Source organism: Sciurus vulgaris, assembly GCF_902686455.1.
Source record: "Sciurus vulgaris genome assembly, chromosome: 13".
Lineage (NCBI taxonomy): Eukaryota > Metazoa > Chordata > Mammalia > Rodentia > Sciuridae > Sciurus > Sciurus vulgaris.
This window is the reverse complement of record NC_136474.1, coordinates 63668059-63687681: the sequence shown is the minus strand read 5'-3', so window position 1 is coordinate 63687681 and position 19623 is coordinate 63668059.

The following is a 19623-nucleotide window of genomic DNA, read 5'->3' as shown; positions in this document are numbered from 1 at the left end:
CATACCAAAAGATCTTTAGGATGTGTCTCACATGTACTGGCAAATACCAGAAGGATACTTGAGAATGTATCCTCAGAGGTAGAGGAAGATACAAAAGTAAATAAAGGAAATAGTAGGGAACACACCCATGTTAACTTCTTGCCTGGACTCTCAGAGAAATTTAGAAGAGATCATGTTTATTAATTCCATGAGAGATGCATGAAATTCTATAGAAAACTGCAGAGGAAAGAATCAAATTCTCAGAAAACTGGGTGACCTACAATGGCTCTACTACACTTTAATATACAAGGCTGGAAGACCTAGGATTTTGTCTATGTCCATTCAGAGGGCTAGTGTTTATTTACCAAAGTAATGAAGAATGCACTGATAAGGGGGGTACAAGCCTTGTTCTGAAATTCAAAGACTGTCATTTTCTATCAGCCAGAATTGAAATTATATGGTGATACAGAATTTAACTTTAAAGGAAGAATAGGAGCCTAGAATAGCTGAGACCAGTTGACAGCACATAACCATTAGAAGTCAGGTCAGGTTAATGACTGAAATGAGCAACATGGTCCATAGGGATCTATAAAGATGGTTAATAGAATATGATGACTTGTTCTTTTCAATGCTCATTTGAAGACCAGATAATCAGATGGTATAAATAACAGCATGCCTTTCCCCAGGGTTATGTAAATGGTCCTACTCTCTTTTAGACCCCAAGGGACTTGATGGTCTAGACATTTTGGAGAACATCACAGAGGTCTACTATATTGATGACACTGTATCAATTAAAGTGGATCATGAATTAGGAACTCTGCTAGGTCTCTTTAGGTTCCAGATGGTGAATCATAAATGCTACCAAGGGTACTGATACATCAAAGACATTTTAGGGGTGCGATAATATTAGAATGCTGGGGAATCCCATTCAAAGTATTGGCATCTTTCAACTTTCATCTCCTACTATGAAAAAAAAAAAAAAAGAAACAAACAAACAAACACAATATTTGGCAGGCCTGTTTTAGTTCTGGAAGAGGCACATTTCACACTTGGGAGTCCTCCTCTGATCTCATTATTGAGTGACATGGAAAATTGCCAGTTCTGAACAGAGTAGAGAGCAGGAGAGAACTGTGCTGTAGATCTAGGCTTTGCAAAATTAGCTCTGTCACTTAAGTCACCCAGAAGGATTCTGTCTTAGTCCATTCAGGCAACTATAAGCATAACACAGACTGTATGACTTACTAACAAATTCTCACAATCCTGGAGAATGGGAACTCCAAGATCAAGGCATCAGCAAAATGTCTGGCGAGGGCTCACATCCTGGTTCGAAGTAGCCTCATTCTCACTGTGTCCTCACTTGGTGGAAGGAGCCCAACGGCTGATGCTCTCACCAGGGAATGTGGTAACTTTGCCACTAAAAAACATCTGTGGTTTCCTCAAGTTCACTTTTTTGTCCTCCCTTCCGTAAACCAGCAAATATAAAAGGGAATATTTGTCTGCAATCATTATGAGGAGGTAGAATTATCTCCTAGAGGTCATAGCATGCAAGTGACCCACTAGAACCTATTTTAGTACTCTTCCCTGTAACTATAAGTGGGTGGTTACCTAACCAGTGCAGGAGAAAGGCATGGTAGCAGGGACTAACACTTCTCCAGGATGAGGGTCTGAATTAATCCACCATGCAACCCACCTAGCCTGGGAAAGTGTTGGCTGAGGCTGTAGAGAGTCCAGATGGTGAGGGAAGATAATGAGCTTTGTTGCAACCTCTGGGTCAACTCTACCAGCAGAACACTGACACTGTATCACTCATTGGTTTTCCCAGAAATTGTGACCAATCAGAATCCTACATTAGCTGTTCCTGGACTATGTGAACTCACTGTGAGAAGCAAGTGGATATGAGTGGTATAAGGGGTGGACTTTAATGTTTGTGTTTTTACTTCACAAATATGCCCTTTACCTAAAGAGTGTACCCTTTCCCTGGTGTGACCATGCCTCAGCAACAGTGGTAACTTCTGGTAACTGCTCATAATTTTTCCCTTTTTCTTTATAAATTCCTTCTACTGATTGAGTACCACCTCTCACCTGAGAACATTGTTTAGGATGTAATCATTCTATGCCTGTTCCTGCCAGGCTGCCATCAGTGGGCCATGGCCAACTGACAGAGGGACAATAAAAGCAGCTATGATGGGAGATGGGCCAAATCTGTGGTGCCACTCATCCTCAGCATTCCCTGAGGTCCAGATAAAACCAGCCACCAGTACAAAGAGCATCCCTGATTAGCTCTGTTCCCGACTCCTGTCCTTTGTCTCATAACCCTTTTTTCCTTAGACCCTACCCTTAATAAATCTCTTCCACTAGAATCCCCTTCAGGATGTTACTTCCTTGTGAATCCAACTTAAAGGACAGATTTATTAAAGAAAATCCTAAATGAGTCATTGAATGCTGACTGGGCTTTTCTCTCTAGGGAAACTTGTGGTCTTCTGCATCAAACATGTAAATGGTACTCTACCTTTGGTTAAACATTGAGAGAAGCATCAATTAAATTGCATTCCTGTCATGCACTTTGAGAATAATATCTCTAAAGATACATTTTCATCCTTGAGAAATATGGTATCTAGTCAGGCAGCTAAAACTTAGGTCCAGAAATTATTAAGATTAATGCACATAATTTAAATAAACTTTTACTATCTAGATTTACATTATCCAAAGAGTCTAGAAAATAGGTTTTCTAGATTACAGAGAGTTTATGGGTGAAGCATTAGCATTAAAATCATAACCAGTTTGGATGAGAGTCTATAAATTTTTATTACAATTTGCATGCTTTCTTAGACAGAGGATATTGGATATTATTTTGACTGTTTTTGATGACTAAAAGTTATTGTTATTAACAGCCATCGCTGCTTGAATGTACTATAATAGTGATGCCTCTGACTCGGCTTGGATGTGTTTGGATATGCACCAAATGAATAATGATGGCTTTGTTTTTCATTCTTGTGTCTGATTTTGATGGTGTTTCTATCTATTTCCATTACTTTACAGTTTCTTACTTGGTACTCACTCATTGCAGCTCCTTTCTACTTTTCAGTTTGTTATTATTAGGATTTTATTGGCAGGGAAATTAAATAATAATAATAGTAATAATAATTGGATGCTTATGATATCTCAGGCATTTTCCAAGGAATTTATGTACATTAATTCACAGTGATCTTCACAGTACTGAAACTCATTACAATTCTTTTTTCTCAATTTAAGAATGCATTGGTCTTACTAAACATCATACATGGTTCTCATTTGAACCATGCACATAGTCTTTAATTCTTGAAGTTACTGACATTATTTTACTGGTTCAGAAGCTTAATTTTTGTGTCCTTGTAGGTTCTGAGATAAATCGTGGCTAAGTAAGAAAGTAGGATATTCAGTGATAGTTGAGTTCTGCCTATAAATATGGGAAATTATATGACTGAGACTAAGAATGCAAGGGAGTTGAAGTATAAATCACCTCCAGTGAGGTGCTGGAGATTTGCTTGGGCAGTAAGAGAATGAAGGGCATCCAGGGTAAGAGAAATCATTTTTACAATGCTACACAGTGAAGTGCAAGTTTACAAAAGATACGATTTAACAGTCACTGACAAAAATTTCCAAATAATGTTCATTCATTTCATTAATTCTGGAAGAATGTCCTTTCCTATGAGCCATGGTGATTTCAAAGTCCACTTTTAGCTTTTACACTGATTCCTACAGCTTTCCCAGAAATCTCTTAAGTTTAACAGGAAAAAAACATGTTTCTGTAAGTTGGTAGGAAAAAAAAAGTGAATATCATTAGATATATCCTTAATTTTACATTGTACCATTTTATGAGATTCCAATTGGAAACTATTACAATAACCTAACCACCTTCTTCTGGCATATCTTGGGAAACACAGAAGGGGCGAACCCAGGCATTGACCTTTTTCCTCCTTTATCAGTATTTCAGTTAAAGTAACAGAGTACCATCTTCTATATTATCAAAAAATGTATACAGGTTTCTTCTCTGATTCTGTTCTTAGCTCTTTCTCCAGGGAATGCTGGATTAGTGTCTTCTTGGCCTCCCATTAATTTAAGACATTCTTTTCAAACATGTGTATAACACTCCCCAAAGTATTATTGGTTTATAAATTACACTTGTTGTTTCAGGGCAATAAATGGAATGATGAATGCATGCTTTGTTCAATCACCTTTTTATTCATGAAAGGCAAAACAAATATTCTAAAAAACATTTATCTACATCAGGAATAAGCTATAAACCTTTCAAAAATGCTCCAAGTAATCCAGAAAGAAACCACTAATTACTGTCATAACAAAAAGAATTCAACAGCTCTAAATGCTCATGGAACCATAGAATGTTAGAGATGGAAAATCTAGTCCATCATCCTCCTTTTACAAATGAGGAATTAATGATTTGGGAGTAGAAGTGGTCATACAACACGTCCAAAGGCTCCCGGTCTCCTTATTCTGCATTCACAGCAGTTGCATCCCATGTTTGGCGTCTTGTAGGAGCCACAATAGTACAGACCACAGCCCATGTTGTCCTCTCTAGTTTCCCTGTTAAAGTTTTCTCTGTGCAGATTTTCACTGGTTAGGATGGATCTTAACATGGAAGGACAAGGAACTCTAAAGAGACAGCTCTTTAGAATTTCAGTTTTATAAATTAGTCCTGCAAGTTATTGCTCCTAGTGAAGCGTGCAGGTTTATCTGGTGTTGTAAGTCAGCACTCTATAGTTCCTCTCAAAGTTAAGGGTAGAAAGAGGAGGAATAACTTTTTAGACAATGTTAGAAAAGGCCACCTTCTTCTCAAGTTGAAATTCCAAGTGCTGATTTTAGCATTCTTTCAATCTATCTACACAAATACTAGCATGTTACTTTCTCAATTCATCTTTAAAGAAAACTCAAGAAGAGCATCCTTTGAACATTTCTAGGCTTAGGTTTGCCTCTGATCAAACCATGGGGTGTATGCATGATATAAATTAACATCCAAAGGAAGGAGTGAGTAAGAGATCTCAGTGTTTGGTTTTTACTACAAATAGTTCTCCCCCAATGTACTGCCATTAACCCATTTTTCATCTCCAAATAGTCACCTTTTCTTCTTAGCTTTGATTCTAAAATAATTTCAATCTTAAAAGAGCGTTTGGAGAATTTTCAAGAATAGCACTACACTTTGGTTCCCTGGTGGACTGTATTTTAGCATTCCCTGTGCGTCTGCACAGGTGTATACACTATTGTCCCTTTTGAACCAAGTAAGAGTATGTTGCAGTGGTGACACTTTCTTCTGAGCATGTCATTGTGTATCTCCTCGAAAACAAAGGCATTTCTGCATTACATATTAATCAAGAAATTGACATTTATGAAACACTACTTCTAACGAATAGATCCTTCAAATGCTTAATGTTGTCATTTATATATTGTTTTTCCCATCTACTTCATGAACCAAACTGTAATCATACAATGCATTTAATTGTTATGTCTCTTTAGTCTCTTTTTTAAATTATTATTTTTTAATTTTTTACCAACTACATTTTGATTCATTGTACACAAATGGGGTACAACTTTTCATTTCTATGGTGTGCACGATGTAGATTCATACCATTTGTGTAATCATACATGTACATAGGGCAATGATGTCTGTCTCATATTAGTTTCTTTCTTTTATTCTTTATAGACTGCATTTTGATTCATTATACACAAATCGGGTACATCATTTCGTTTCTATGGTTGTGCACAATGTAGATTCATACCATTTGTATATTAATACATGTACATAGGGTAATGATGTCTGTCGCTTTTAAAATGAAACTTTTCAGTTTTTCTTAACTACTGCTGCTGCTTCTTCTTCGTGTGTGAATTTGATATGTTTTTAGTCCAACTGAGGTATTTTATGGAACATTTCTCAATTTGGTCCAATTTGCAGTTTCCTCATGATTAGATTAAGGCTCTATATTTATTGAATGATATTACAGAGAGGATGCTGTGTCCTTAGTGCATGGTACCGACAATGTGTGCTTTATTGATTTGCTTCCTTTCTCGTGATGTTAACTTTGAACACTTAGTTATGGGGTATCTGCCAGGTTTCTCCGCTGTTATATGACCATATTTTCCTTTTGAAACCAATGAGTATTTTATTTTTTATTTCTTTTTAGCACTGGAGAGTGAACCCAGGGGTGCTTTATCACTGGACTACATCTCCAGTCCTTTTTTTTTTCTTTTCATTTTGAGTCAGGGTCTTGCTAAGTTTTGAGGCTGGCCTTGAATTTGTGATCCTCCTCTCAGTCTCTCAAGTCATTGGGATTACAGGCAAGTGCCATTGGAGTCAGCTCAATAGGTTTTTTATGAGAAAATATCTTGTATTTGAGATTATGTAAATAAACCTGTTTCTCAATAATCTTTTGCTACTTGTTTTATAATTTGCTGATTTTTCTTTATTTGAATGAGTTGTTACTGTAATACTTGCCAAAGAATGACTTTCTAATACCATCTTTTTATATATATATGTATACACGCACGTATATATACATATATGTATATGTATATGTAAACATGGTTGATAGTGAATTATAAGGTGGAACTTTTTCTTCTTGATGATTTAATTATTTACTTGTTTAGTATACCAGTATGGTCTCATTCATTTCTATTCTTACAATTGGATAACAACTCATTAATGTCATCACATATGTTGATACTCAAATTGTACTTGATATGGTCAAAAGAACTCTGGTTAAACTGAATTGTGAGTTCTCTTGGAAGTGTGTATTTTCTTAGCACTCCTACATTCCTGGAGCAAAAAGATATTCCAGGTTCATCTTGTACTTTCACTTGCCTCACCATGGAATCAAACATTTGTTCAATAAATCTTGGCTCCTTCTAGTGGAAAACAGCTTTTAGGGCCAAGATGATAATACTAGGTATGTTCATTGATACTGGGATGTCATTGCTTTTAAGCCTTGTCTGTGGAGAGAGCTAGAAAGTTTACACACATACACATACACACACTTATATAACTATGTATATCTACATATGCTTCTTTACTTACATATATAAACTGTATAAATCACATATTCCTATATATCTGTATTTTATCTATATCTTTATATGTATATATAGACATACAAATCCATGTGTATATATGTATATGCATGACAGTGTTTTCAATTTATATAAAATAAATGTAAGATACTTATATAATCACATATATTTTCATATTTATCTTAAACAACATGTATTCACACCAATTCCTCTGATTTTAATCTGAGACTGTTCATTGTAGACTTCCCATTTTCCATATTTTAGAAATGAGAATCTCGAACCTAGTTTATCTAATACACTTGTGAATTTATTATTTCTTGTTATAGATAGCCAATATTTTGATAAAGTTTCTCCTTCAACCCTGTTCTGCATGCCCCTCAATCCCTATAGGCCCCCCTGTTACCTCTTTGGCACTGATACCCTGGAGTTTCTCAGATCTTACTGCTCTGACCTCCTCTTTGTGGACTTTGCTGGTGCTGAACAAGACAAAGAAAGATGAGAAAGGTGAGTTGATAGATGAATGATGAAGTAAAGATTTAGGATACAGAACAAATTAATAAGACAATATTTATCAAGTAATAGTGACAGTCTAGACAGTAACGATGGGTTTGAGGAAACATCAGTTCACATAAAATAGATTGTGGGGAATTCCTTGACTGATGCTTGTTCTAACTTCCAAGGAAGTAAGAATGCTTTCAGGTTACTTCTGCTTAATGACAAACTGACTCAATGTGTCCCCTCACTGCTTATTCTGTTGGACAGACTGTATCTGGAACACACTTTTCAACATACGACTCCATTATATACATAGGATGGGGAACTGATAAATCAGAGCCAGCAGGGTACAGAGAAAATGGAACCAAGGTATCATATGAGGAAAGGATGGAGGAATTCAGAAAGCAGAGCATGGGGTACCACAGTCTCAGAATGGCTACCCTCCAAAGTCAGGGTAATAAAATTTGAGTCACTGATTGATTTACTCTTGCTTCAAAGGTAAGAACTCATACCAAGAAAAAAAAAATACATAGCTAAGCAGGTAGTGACACAGTATATAAGCCATATTTTCATATCCTGGAATGAACTACTCAATGTGATGTCACTGGAACAATTTTACTGGGTGGTAGCTGATGGACCTCAGTTGCCAGCACTCAGAAGGGAAATGAAAAGTCTCAAGTGTTTTCTGTCACATCTAGGATTTGCCATTTTATGATTGTGAGTTTCTTTTATTCCAGTATGAATACACTGCATACACTGCAGTCACTCTTTTAGCCTCTTAGTTTGAAAGTTGCTGTAGCAAACTACCAAAAACATAGCAACTTAAACAGAAATTTATTCTCTCATAATTTTGGAAGCCAGCAGTCTGCAATCAATTCCACTGAACTATAATCAAGGTGTAAGTAAGATCACTCTCCCCAGATGCTCTAGGGGAAATCCTGCTTTTTGCTGCCTCAATTTCTAGTACCTTCCCATATTCCTTGGCTTCTGGCTGCTTCACTCCAGTCTCTAACTCTGGAGTCACATGGCTTTCTCCTCTTATTTTTGTACCCTCTCCACTCCTTCTCTTCTAAGGACACTGTGGTTGCATTTTGGGTTGGTCTGTATGACCCAGGAAAATATTCACATCTGAAAAAAATTAACAATCACATCTGAAAAGACTTTGCTTTATAAAGTAATATCCACAAGGTTTAGGTACTAAGATAAAGATATCTTTTGAGGGCACTATTTGGCTTACCACAGTCACCTTAGTAACATGGGGAAATTTAGGGAGGATGGCAAAAGTAATATTTTATGCCATCTCTGTCACCTTGTCATATATAATAGCAGGTCATTAAGTCTTTGCAGTATTCTCCAAGCAGCAGGGTTCAGTGTTTATGTTGCATTCCAAGCAGTTTGCCCTCTGAGACCTCATATAGAAAAGAAGAACAAATTTGCCTTCAGTAACCACTATCTGCCCTAATCTCTTGCTTCCCCCTCTCACAAACGTATACACCATAGTATACAGAGGGTGGAACCATCAAATTTCTAATGTTCCAATTGAGATAGTCTTCTTTGGGTTCTAAATATTTGGTTGAGTGGGCTCTGAATAAGTCAGGAAGGAGATTTATATTTATTGAGTAATTTTCGTATGCCAAGTAATTTAAGATCCTTTGCTTGTGTTTTTCCACTAGATCACCAAATAATTATTGATCTTATCCTCATTTTAAATATGAGGATTGGAATTTGAAAAGTCACATTCTCCCTGTCCTAACCTCAACCTGATGTGTCAAGAGGGTAGCATTTTTCTCAATTTTCTAAAAGTAGTAATGAAGTTCAGAGGCTAATTTTTCAAAGATACATAGAGAATACATGGTGAAACTAGGATTTGATAGTATATCCAACATCAAAAGATATCTTCCTAGAAACAAAGAGTAAAAGAAACAGTTTTGTTTTTTCAGTCAAAATGAGCTGAAGTATTCTATAAAAGTCCCTCCATTATATATTATCCATAGATAATACATGGTGGTTTAATTTCTTCTACTAGCACTTCACTCTTTTGGGTTAAGGCACAGTACTTCCTAATAACTTGTTAATGTCCCCAAAAGATACCATATAATGCTTTTCAAAATTTGATATTAAATTTTATTCAAAAGAAAGAGAAATATGGAGCATACACTTAAATTTAAAAGTTCAGCAAAGATGTGCACTGATCCTGCACAACCTGCAGGGGCAGCTCAGCAGGAGAATTTGGGGGATGCTAGTAACCAAACATACAGGAGCAAAAGAGTGCCAAAGGTAACTTTCCCTGTTTGTAATTTGCTGAAGATGAGTTTTCCTTGAACTCTGTATGGCTGAGCCTCCATAAAGTCCTTTTGATCCTGATATTGAACAACATCATTTAACTTTTCCATGTATCTTTAAAGGTGAAAACACATTAATAAATTGAAAGTTTCATGAATAAAACTGTCTTTGGAATTACCTACCTTATTTGTGTGAATACACTCAGTGAATTTACGATGATTAATGGTAATACGATGAACACCACAGCGCATAATAATGATTTGCAACTTATTATAAAACATTGCCAATATTTTGTACAACCAAGCAGCACAACAGGCAGGAAATTCAATGAAACCTTTTTAAACAAGCCATGGGAAAAGGGAAGAGGAGATCAAGCCACACACACTATCTCTGGGGACAGAGGCTTCTCTTCCATCATAAATAGATTGCTCTGGCACCCATGAAAGGCAACAGGGGCAGTTAGAGGACTGTGTGAAGAGATATGACTGTCACAAAGGAAGTGGAGACAGAGGACTGCCTCTAAGGAATGCAATGTTTCTGAACCTGGGAGAACACAAAGGCAAAACTTCCTTCAAAATTAATAACTTTAAATTCTGGATAGCTGAAAACAATAGAGAAAAGCAACTTAAGAAGACAACACACACATTCAGCAAAATTTGAAAATAGGGAATATCCCAGCTTCAGAATAAGCATAAATTATTTTCAAATGTCAGCAAGCAGTCTCTTATATTCTGAGAAAAAAACACAGCGAAAAGGAGAAAAGAACTAGTCATGGGAATCATGTCGACACAAAAGCACTGAAAGAAAGCTTAAGTCCAACTCAAGTGTAAAAGTATTAAATATTTTTAAATAGTGTGTGTGCAGATTAGAGCACATTCTAGAAACCTGTAGAAAAGAGACTTGAAAATGTGCATAAACGAAAGTGATAGTCTTCAAAATATTTCATTTCTCGGGGTAAAACATAAAAGCAAAACAGAAGAGAAAAATTCTTTGAAAATTGAGTGGTGAAGAGCAGGAGATAAAAAAGAAAACCAAAATCCTCCACTACTGCACACACACCCATCAAATCCATTAAAGGATATTGACTTTATCATAGTGAAAAAAAAAAAATGTGAAACCAGTAAACCAAAATCCTTAAATTTACATTAATACTAAAAATGAACAAGAAAAATACCTATGCAGATTTACTATTTAAAAATCAGGAAACAAGATTGAAACAACACCAATAGAAAATTCTTCCTGATTCATATATTAGAAGAAACTGTAAGACAACAAAATTAAATGTCCTCAAACAAATGTATTGGGATAGAAAAACCCCTTTCAACTAGAAATTCATATTGACTTTAGAAACTGGTAAGAAAGAGAGAGGGTAGATAGATTGTGAACAATATAAAGAGTTATTTGAACTCAGAAATGTAAGAGGAAATTAATTCCCCCCAAAGGCTGCTTTTTAAATACGTTAGTACTGATATTTTATGGTATAATACAAGCAGGATTTCCCATACATAAAGGAACAGCTAAATCTACATACAGAAAGGGCCCATGGTTCTATAGAAAAACTACTCTGAAAGGATGAACTATGTTACATTTATACTATGAAGTACTACACAGGTTTGAAAAATAATGAAAATGATCTCTATGAACTAACATGGAATGATAGCCAAGCTATATTTTAAGGGATTAAATCAAAGTAGAAAAGAGTTTTTAATGTACTGGTTTTTTGTAAAAAAAAAAAAAAAAGAAGTGAACATAAGAAAATAAACATATACCTAATTCTTTATGCAAAACTAGAGAAAAGAAAAAAACATGAATTAGATTTACTACCTAGAGAGATGTGGGAGAACAGGGTTGTAGGAAAGAAGAAATGAGAATGATGTTGAGAGATGAAAAATGGGTGACATCTGTCCAAGTATACTTTTTTGTATCCTCTGACATTTAGAACAATGTTAAGGTTTCACACAACCAGAGAAATAAATAACTAAGTTATCAGTCAGGATTTGTAGAAATCTAAAATGGAATACAAACTTTAACAAATGAATTTAACTTTATTACAGACAACCCAATGACACGAGAGGAGAAAAATAAACTAACCTAAATAATTTTGGAAATAGCATTTTTATATATACTATAATGCCTGAGACTAAAAGAATTATATACAAGCAACATTCTTTAGCTAATAAATCATTTCCTAACAAGAGTATGAGTCCATATTTTGATTGCAGTTTGAGCATTAAAAGATCAAGAAAAAAATTTTAAAGTAGATAGTGGTGGTCAGTTTTCTCATTATTAGAAAAGGAATTACATTGAGAGAGAGGGAGAGATATAGAGATAGACAGGAAAAGTCAGAATGAATTTTGTGATTTGGATGAATTTGTGGAGTTGGATTGAAACTGGAGGTATGAAAATCTATGTATTACACACATACACACACTTGCAGCATTAGATCTGGTATATAAAAAGGTCTAGAACTAATGACACTTTGATATAGTGGCACACCCAGTACACATATTTTGGTTTCTAAATATTTTTCTCTAATATCAAGATGTGGGAGAGGGGAAGTACACACTGAGTCTAAAATATTCTGGGACACCAAAAAGAAAAGAAGGGCTCAAAAATTATAGAGGTGAACTAGAAAAATACTAGAGCAATCCAAAGGAGCTTCCATGCCAAATATTTGAAAACAGCCATAAAAGTAATGATGGTAGTAGATTATATTCTAGAAAATTAAAATCAATATCTATGAGTCACTACTAATATACATTGAACAGTTAAAAATGAAAGTGAGTAGGGGTTGTCTTATTTTTATAGCAGAATCACAATTAAAAAATAAAGCAGGAATAATATTAGCACAAAATAATCATTTGTCAAACAAACATCAAGTCCTTTTTGTTTGAGGTAGGAATAGATGCTAAAATCAGTGAGCAGAATTATGATAAAAAGTAGGGTATTTTTATAGTCACAATGTATACCCTGAAGAATACTTATTGAGTGTGCATGTGTGTGTTGGGGGAGTAACATTACCCTTGGGGAAACCTGGCCGTCCTCTTAACCAGTTGATCAATGTTGACATCACCTGAAATGGAGCATATCAACATCAGGCACCTTCCAGTATGATGTGTAAGCAGGACAAAACACACCTTCTATAGCATTCCTGGCACAAATGCAAAGCCAAATTTTAAGTATGAAGAAAGTTTCAGATTAAACAAAATAGAGACTTATTCTACCAAATTATTACAAAATACTTACAAATAATTACAAAATTACTACTGTTTACTTTTGGAAAAAAATGTGAAAGTCAAAGAAGGACCAAGTAACTGTATCATATTGAAGAGATTAAGAAGATATGACAACTAAATTCTATGTGTCATCTTGGATTGGATCCTGGAACAGAAAAACAACGTTAGCAGGGCAATTTATAAATTCAGAATGAGGTCTGTAAATCAGTTAAGAGTATGAGATCAATGTTCCTTTCCTGATGTTGCCAATTAAACATGGTAATGGAAGATATGAATGTTTGGGAAACTCAAGGAAGGGAAACACAGGAATTCTTTGTACTGATTATGCAACACTTTTGTGGATCTGAAATTATTTTAAAATGAAAAGTTAAAAAGTAAAAGATGAGTAATTGCAAGAGACAGGCTTCCTATTGATTATCTGTACTCTTTTCACTTTGACACAAACTTTTAACAAAAGTGAAAAGAACACTCTCAAACTCCAGTGTGGCACTCGCAAGGAACTGAAATCTAATAGGCACAATTATAATATAAAGTTAGATGCACAGCTTGAGCTCTCATGTCCTCCAAAGGTCCATGTGGTCATGTCTTGGTCTTCAGCATCATACTATTAGGAGAGAGCAGAACCTCTACGAGTATTTACCTTAAAAGTATCACTTTTAAAAGTTGTCTTTCAGGTGTTAAGTTTGGAGGTGTGACTTTGGTGAGGATTGTGGGATCCTGGTCACCTCCTCTGTCTTTTGTTTCAAGCCAGGAAGTGAACAGGCATCCTCTAGCACATGCTCCCACCATGGTGTACTGCCTCAGCATAGGCCCAAAAACAATGGACCGAAACCACTACATATGTGAACCAAAATAGACCTGTCCCCTTTTTAAGTTGATGCTTATGCATTCTAAATTTGAGTGCATATTGGTAAGTGGAAATGGGTTAAGTAGATATGGATTGAGAAGAAGATGACAAGAGAGCATTGCCAAGACAAGGGTGAGTGAAGGAAGTGATGGAAGAAAGGAATGTGCCCGTGGTCATCCCTGCAGAAAGAAAACCAGAGTGAGACAGGGGAACATGTCCTGTGGACACAAGGGAGAAAGCCAAGACAGTCAATGTCAAGAACCTGATGCCAACTATAATAGGTAGCCCAACTGTCTTCCAAAGAAAGAGATGAAAAGCATTTCTCACTGAGTAGAAGTGAGGAAGTTATTATATCTAATGGTGCAAAGTAGAAACTGAAAGTGGCTAAATTTTCTACTTGTGGTAGGGCTGGAACCTGAAGCCAGTCCAAGGACAGTATAAGAACCACATACATGCACAAAATCACTGTGCTACTTCAGAAATACTATTACTTTATATTTGTACTTTGATGTTTTGCCCTTAGCCCTCATATATTTAAGAAAAAGAATTAATCTGCCTAGTCTAGTTTCTACTAAATCACATTTTCTAATGGAAGTTGAAAAAATGTGAACATTAACAAGTTATATTATTTTCACAATGCATACGGATGACGTTTTCCTATTTCTAAAACCAAAGATTTCATGACTTATTGCTATTTATGGGGAGAAAAAGATTATCATATTTAAGTTTGAAAACCTTTAATATGCTTTCCAAGAAGTTATTGAAGAAGAGAAACTAAACAGTAATCTGAAGACAATGAAATGTCTGCCACACCACTCCCACTTTCTCACAGAACAGAATAATTGCACACATATTTTTAAAATGGAAATTTAAAAACATCCCAGAGTTTCCAATCTGTAAACTGAAACATAGCTGTGGTGGTTTCTCACTCATTTTCTCAGATATTCTTGAATTGTTATTTAATTTTTTTTTAAAATAATTCAACTTAGTCTCTGCCTTGAGCCTCCAAGTCCTCATGATCACAGAAGATGTGATTATATTCATTTGTTAGTCTGCATAATCTTTCCTGGCTTAAAATCAGTCAGTCTGGGGATTTCTCCTCTTTTTCTTCATTCCCAGGTTTTCATCTGACTCAGGAGTAAGTGTCTGGACCAAAGTTCTCAGCACTTTTCCATGCTGATATTCACTGAGGTGAACCATCACATCCTTTTACCATCACATCGCTTTTACCTAGCGTTGCTTGAGACTTCTATTTCCTACCTGCTTTTTCTGTATCCATGAGCTTTATCCATTATGACCATTAGTGATCCTATATTCATCTGGCTTCATATCATATTCTCAGAGGCAAGGAGAAGTTTGTCTTCTCATTCCAGTTTGCCAATGCAGGAAACTTAGGAATTGCCTTAGGTTTAGGCTGTCCAAGACTACTCTGCAGCTTAATGTCATGGTGGAACAGGGGTTCCACATGGTTTCAGCCTCTCTTTATTCCAGGGAGAAAACAGGCCCTGTCTGCCCTGTACTCTGAGACCCTGAAATATACCATCATAGGCATTTACTCCTGAACCTCAAGCTAGATCATATGATTTTCAAGGATATCTGCTTTATTTGCCTTTCTTGTTTTCCCTTTAATTTTCTCTGTCAATCTCAAGGCAATGGGTTCTCATCAGTTCCTCTGTAGGCAAACTGACTCTCAAATCATTGTGCATTCTCACTGTGAGGGTGCTAATTATGTAAAGAGCTTTGGGTTTGGTCCTCAAAGCAAATCTTCTGATCTTCAAAAGTCTTTCGTTACTAACTAATGTCTATGCCAGAAAAGGATAACTTTATTTCCCTTAGGTTTGCTGAGGCATCCTATTACCTGCAACATAAAGTGGTAGAAAACGTCTCTATATAGAAGGGAATGAAAACAAGATAACACTCAAGGAAATATCCAACTACTTATCCACAGAATGACATACAGTGTGATCAGTGCAACATTTTACCACCTAAATCGGTCATTATCTTAAGATCATAATTATCATTAATTAGGAATTGAGTGATAATGTGATATTCTTAGAGAGCCACCTAGAAGGTAGGAAGACCTGAAATATGAGGCTCCAACCTTATGAAGAGTCATACAGATTGGATGGTAAACCACAGCATTGCTTAAAATAAGGGTAAGCCTGATGACAAGTGAGACACAGAAAGTTAGAGGATAAGCAGAGATCATAATTAGGTGGTCAGAGTCAGGAAACCAGCACTGAATTCTAGGCTGAAAAGCAAGCCTGGAAGTCCAGACATTGGAGATTGGCCTTGATGCTGAGTTACTGAATTACACACTGCGTTTCCTCAAATACTTTATGCCCAGGGCCCAGATTGATCCCAAAGTCAATTCACAAGATATCATTTCATTTTGGATGGGTCTCCAGATTAAGAAAATATCCCTTACAATGCCTAAGTTCTTATCAGCAGACAAAAAAATAGTTTCCTTTCCCCAATGAGATATTGGGTTAAAATGGAAATCCCTTTGAAAAGCAGAACACAGTGATTTGTTTCAAATAAAGCTATCCATACTAAGTGCTAGGTTCATTCGTTTATTTTGTTTACAATCTTTCCTTCAAACTTTTTTTTATGTAACAGCTTTATTGAAATATAATTAACATTTCACACACTTCATTCAGTTAAAGTGGTTTTCAGTACATTTAGTCAATTTTAGTATGCTTAGTCAATAATTTCTGGTATATTTAGAGATTTATACAACCATTGTGATAATCAATTTTAGAACTTTTTTTTTTTTCTTTTGGTGATGGGGATTCAGTGCAGGTACTTATGCATGCTAGGCAAATGCTCCACTACTGAGCTACATTCCCAGGTCTTTCCTATGTTTATTTGGACACAAGGTCTCTGGAAGATGCCTGTGTTAACCTTAAATTTGGAAATCCTCCTGCCTCAGCCTCCTGAATCACTGAAATCGCAACATATGCTAGCACACCCAGATTCACAACATTTTTAGTACAACAAAAAAGAAATCTAGTAGTCATTTCCTATCATCTCCCATCTTGTCATTCCCCTCAGCCTTCGACAACCATGTGTCCACTTTGCATATCAATAGACTTGCTTATTCTGGATATCTAACAACATTAAGGGTATCATATATTGTGTGATCTTTTGTCTAGTTTCTTTCATTCAACAGCATTTTCAAGTTTCATTCATATTACACTATGTATCTGTATTTCATTCTTTTTTGTTGTCAAAAAATATTCCATATATATATGTGTGTGTGCATGTGTGTGTGCATAACATTTGATTTATTCATTCTTAAACATTCTTGCAGGAAGGACTTGATAAGTATAAGTGTTTTAGTTGACTTTTTCACTGCTGTGACCAAAGAACCTGAAAGAATAATTAGAAGACAAAAAGTTCATTTTAAGGCTCCTGGTTTCAGAGGTATCAGTACATAGACAGCTGACTCCATTCCTTGGGGCTTGAGGTGAGGCAGAACATTGTGGCAGAGGAAAGTGGCTGGGAACATGGCACAGGAAGCAGAGGAGTGGGGTAGGGTGACAGAGGTAGAGAAAGGGAGAGGTTGGGGAGAGAGAGAACTTTGTTCTACAAGGACAGAATATAAACCCCAAAGGCATGGCCTAAAGACCCATTTTCTCCAGTCACATCCTGTCTGCCTACATTTACCATTTATGATTCCATTAGTCCCTATCATGGGGATTAATGAACTGATTATTTTAAGGCTCTCAGAATCCAATCATTTCATCTCTAATGAGATTATTTATTTATTTATTTTTGTACTGGAATTGAACTGTGGGTATTCTATTGCTGATCCACATCCCCGGCCTATTTTATTTTTTATTTTTTTATTTTGAGATATGGTCTCAGTAAGTTGCTTAGGGCCTGCTCAGTTGTTGAGCCTGGCTTTGAACTTGCAATCCTCCTGTCTCAGCTCCTGAGCCACTAGTATTACAAACTTGTTTCACTTTGTTCAGGTCAACTCTAAATTTTCTTGCATTTTCTCACGCATGAGTTTTTGCGGAACACCTAATGTAAACCCTAACAATGAGTATAATATCATTATGTCAATCTACTTTCTATTACTGTAACAAAATTCCTGAGACAATCAACTTATAAATAGGAGAGGCTTATGCTGACTCACAGTTCTGGAGGTTTCAGTTCGTACTGGTTGACTCCATTGCCTTGGTGCCAGAGTGGCACAATGGATCATGGTAAAAGTGCATGGTGGAGGAAGTCTGTTCACCTCATGACAAAAAAGAGAAAAAAGAGGTGAATATGGGGGTTCCACTACTCTTTTTTTTTTTTATTGTAAACAAATGGGATACATGTTGTTTCTCTGTTTGTACATGGCGTAAAGGCATACCATTTGTGTAATCATAAATTTACATAGAGCAATGTTGTTTGATTCATTCTGTTATTTTTTCCCTTCCCCCCACCCCTCCCACCCCTCTTTACCCTCTATACAGTAGTTCCTTCCTCCATACTTGCCCCCCTCCCTAACACTAACTCTAACCCTTCCCTCCCCCCCATTATGTGTCAACCTCCACATATTAGCGATATCATTCGTCCTTTGGCTTTTTGAGATTGGCTTATCTCACTTAGCATGATATTCTCCAATTTCATCCATTTGCCTGCAAATGTCATAATTTTATCATTCTTTATGGCTGAGTAATATTCCATAGTATATATATACCACAGTTTCTTTATCCACTCATCAATTGAAGGGCATCTAGGTTGGTTCCACAGTCTGGCTATTGTGAATTGAGCAGCTATGAACATTGATGTGGCTGTATTTCTGTAGTATGCAGATTTTAAGTCCTTTGGGTATAGGCCAAGGAGTGGGATAGCTGGGTCAAATGGTGGTTCCATTCCAAGTTTTCTAAGGAATCTCCACATTGCTTTCCATAGTGGCTGCACTAATTTGCAGCCCCACCAGCAGTGTATGAGTGTACCTTTCTCCCCACATCCTCGCCAACACCTGTTGTTGCTCGTATTCTTGATAATCGCCATTCTAATTGGGGTGAGATGGAATCTTAGGGTGGTTTTGATTTGCATTTCTCTTATTACTAGAGATGTTGAACATTTTTCCATATGTTTGTTGATTGCTTGTAGATCTTCTTCTGTGAAGTGTCTATTCATTTCCTTAGCCCATTTGTTGACTGGACTATTTGAATTCTTGGAGTAGAGTTTTTTGAGTTCTTTATAGATTCTGGAGATTAGTGCTCTATCTGAAGTATGATTGGCAAAGATATTCTCCCACTCTGTAGGCTCTTTCTTCGCATTGCTGATAGTTTCCTTTGCTGAGAGAAAGCTTTTTAGTTTGAATCTATCCCAGTGGTTGATTCTAGCTTTTATTTCTTGTGCTATGGGAGTCCTGTTAAGGAAGTCTGGTCCTAGACCAACAAGGTGAAGATTTGGACCTACTTTTTCTTCTATAATCTGCAGGGTCTCTGGTCTGATTCCGAGGTCCTTAATCCATTTTGAGTTTAGTTTCGTGCATGGTGAGAGATATGGGTTAAGTTTCATTCTGTTGCATATGGATTTCCAATTCTCCCAGCACCATTTGTTGAAGAGGCTATCTTTTCTCCATTGCATATTTTTGGCACCTTTGTCTAGTATGAGAAAATTGTATTTATTTGGGTTTGTGTCCGTGTCCTCTATTCTGTACCATTGATCTACCTTTCTATTTTGGTACCAATACCATGCCGTTTTTGTTACTATTGC